Here is a 3,617-nt window from a genome sequence, read left to right as displayed (position 1 = left end):
TAACGACACGGAAAGTAAGGAAAGCCCTAAAAAGAATGCAAGGAGGCCAAGCTGCTAGTGAGGACAACAGACCTCCTGAAAGATGGCCGAGGAATTGTGTTAAAAAAAACTGGCCACCTTATATACGAAGTGTCTCTTAACTGGAAGGGTGCCAGAATTTTGGAAAAGCGCAAAAATCACCTCAATTCATAAGAACAGAGATATCAAGAACTTTAAAAATTACATGCCGCTCAGCCTACTGTCTGTTCTGTACAAACTATTTACAAAAATAATAGCTAATAAAATAAAGCGACATTACAGTTTAATCAGCCAAAGGACCAAGCAGATTTTCGTACAGGCTACTCCACAATAGACAATATTCAGACTATCAATCAGGTAATAGAGAATTGCGCAGAATACAACCAACCCATATACATTGCCTTCATTGACTACGAGAAGGCGTTTGACTCAGTCAAGAGATGAGCAGCAATGCAGGCACTAAGGAATAGGGGCATCGAAGAACGCTACATAAACATACTGGAAGAAATCTACAGTGGATCCACAGCCATCATAGTTCACCATAAAGAAAGCGACAGGTCCTTAATAAAGAAGGGTGCTATTCACCGCATGTTCCACCAATTCTATTCACCGCATGTTTACAGGAGGTTTTCAGGGCCCTAGATTGGGAAGGCTTGGTGATAAGAGTTAATGGGGAGTATCTTAGTAACCTGCGATTCGCTGATGACATTGCCTTCATGAGTAACTCAGGGGAGGAATTACAGCTCATGCCTACAGAACTGGGCACGGAAAGCAGAAAATTATCTCGGAAAACTTATATCCACAAAACTAAAGTACTGTGCAGCAGTCTTGGCAGAAAACAGCCTTTTAATATAGGTAGAGAGACGCCGGAAATTGTAAAGAAATTTGTCTACTGAGGATCAGGCAGTAACCGCGATGTCGAACCATGAGAGTGAAATAACTAGATGAATAAGTATGGAGTGGATCACATTTATCAAGCATTTTCAAATCATGAATGGTAATCTACCACTAACCCTCAAGAGGAAGGTATTTAACAGCTGCATCTTGCCAGTACTTACCTACGGAGAAGACACCTGGAGGCTTCCAATTATGGTTCAGCCTAAATTGAACATGACGCAGCTAGCGATGGAAAGAAAATTGATAGATCTAATCTTAAGAGAGATGAAGAGAGTGGAGTGGGTTAGGGAACAAACAAGGGTTAAGGATATGATAGCTGAAATCAAGAAGAAATGTACATGGGACGCGGATGTAACACGTAGGCAGGATAAGCGGTGGTCATTAAGGATAACTGACTGGATTCCCAGAGAAGGCAAACGTATGAAGGGGAGACAGAAAGTTAGGTGGGCTGATGAGATTAAAAATTTCGCGGGCATAGCGTGAAAACAGAAAGCACAAGACCAGGTTGATTGGCGGATCATGGGCGAGGCCTTTGCACTGCAGTGGGCGTAGTAAGACTGATTAATATTATTATTATTATTATTATTATTATTATTATTATTATTATTATTATTATTATTATTATTATTATTATTATTATTATTATTATTATTATTATTATTATTATTATTATTATTATTATCTTATTAGGAGATGACAAATCATGAAAGCCTCAAATGCAACCGACAAAATAGAGCTAATGGAGCTTTCAAAGTTAATCAATAAATGTAAAGTAGCCGACGTCAAAAAGCATAACACAGAGAGGATTGAGCAGGCTGTAAACATCGGCGGAAGCATAGAATCTGCATAGGCAAACTTGTTCATAGGCAAAAATCGGATGTATGCCGTAAGAAGCAAGGGAGGCCATGTAATAACCAAAATGGATAGGATAGCCGAGGGAACGGAGGAGTTCTACAGAGAGCTGTACAGAAGCCAAAACAACTAGGATGATATCATGAGAAACAATATTAGTCTAGAGGAATCCGACATCCTACCAGTAAGGACAGTAGACAGAGAGAAACTCTTTATTAGGAAAAACAGAGATTTTTGTTGGTGTCAATATATCACTAGTATGTTACTCTGGGTATGGATAGGGAAGGGGACTAAAGTATTTCAGCAGAGAGAACAGATATAAGAAAAATTGTGACCTGGTGAACCTGATGAAGCTATTTACATCAGGGTATCAGGTGAATCAAATGCTTTTCTGTGCGAATTGTGTTATTAGAGCCTTCTTACATGATCAATACCGTATAGGTAATTGATCAATGACAGTAATCCAACGATGTTTAGAAGATCCGCGCACAGAGCCTAATATGTTATGCAACGTTAATTGTTCGTGGCAGATCATGTCCATTTCTTGTTCGAACAATTCCCTTTCATCGCGGTGTGCGGGGCATTCTAATAGTACGTGCTGCACTGTCTCTAAGCTGCCAGAGTTATCACAACATGGACTTGTGGTACGCCCTATGCGGTACAAATAGCTGTTCGTGTATGCCACGTTCAGTCAAAGACGATGATATAACGTCTCTAGGTCGTGAGGGAATGAGTGGGAGAGTTCCGCGCTCAGTTTTGGCTCAGTACAATAGAGAAAGCTATCATTGTGAAGTGGCGAATTCCAAAGGTAGTCTTTTCTTGGTCGGCATACCTTTTCGCGATGTTCCAAGCGTCGGCCTTTGTAAAAATCATCCTTCTGAAATTCCTGAATTGTACTCCATTTCAGGCAGCTTCATCAGCTTTTTCTTTTCCCAAAATACCAGCATGGCCAGGTATCCAATGAAACGTAATGCGGTGTCCAGCAGCCCGAGCCTTGTGATGGAGATAGGCGATATCAGATGTTACAGGTTCTTCATTCCCACTCTTATGGCTGTTCCACATACTTTGAAGCGCTGCTTTAGAATCTGTAAACACAGCCCATCTTTTTGGCAGCTGGTATCGTAGAATAATTATTAGAGCCTCCCTATTTCCATGTAACTCCACAGTCGTCGAAGATGTCCGAAACGCAAGGGATTTTCCTGTAGACGGCACGAAGACTTCGTACGACGATCTACATTGTGTTGTAGAGCCTTCTGTGAATATGGGCATTATGTCAGCATAGTGTTTGTACATATACTCCAAAGCTGTCTGATGGGTTGCTGCTTGGGGCGTAAAAATGTGGAATGCTTCACGATTTCGCGTGTCATCCTTGCGCAGGGGCCATGCTAATATTCTCTGTATCGTTCCAATTTTAGTATATGTACTTTGGAAGTACCAGTAACGACATGGGAAGTAAGGAAAGTCCTCACCAGCTGCTTTGCCTCTTTGAGGGCCCTAAAAGGAATGCAAAAAGGCAAAACCACTGGTGAGGATAAGATACAATGGACCTCCCGAATAATGGCGAAGAATTTGTGTTGGAAAAACTTGCCACCTTATATAGGAAATGTTTCTTGACAGGAAGGGTACCAGAATCTTGGAATAACGCTAACATCATCTTAATCCATAAGAAAGGAGACGCCAAGGACTTGAAAAATTACAGGCCGATCAGCTTACTGTTCGTTCTCTACAAACTATTTATAAAACTATGTGCTAATAGAATTAAGGCGACATTAGAGTTCAATCAACCAAAGGGTCAAGCAGGATTTTGTACATGCTACTCCGCTATAGACCATATTCATACTATCAGTCAA

The 3,617-nt window shown here is 40.8% G+C and overlaps 1 non-coding gene across 1 annotated transcript; it reads right to left on the bottom strand.

Annotated features, from left to right (window-relative positions):
• Positions 1-3,099: 3,099 nt before the first annotated feature.
• LOC119177434 (U6 spliceosomal RNA) lies at positions 3,100-3,202 on the bottom strand. The gene has a single exon (XR_005110611.2). It is a non-coding gene; the product is annotated as a U6 spliceosomal RNA (small nuclear RNA).
• Positions 3,203-3,617: the final 415 nt, after the last annotated feature.

This window comes from Rhipicephalus microplus, chromosome X, assembly GCF_043290135.1.
Source record: "Rhipicephalus microplus isolate Deutch F79 chromosome X, USDA_Rmic, whole genome shotgun sequence".
Classification (NCBI taxonomy): Eukaryota; Metazoa; Arthropoda; class Arachnida; order Ixodida; family Ixodidae; genus Rhipicephalus; species Rhipicephalus microplus.
The sequence above is the reverse complement of the archived record's forward strand: the minus strand, read 5'-3'. Positions and strand labels throughout refer to the sequence as shown.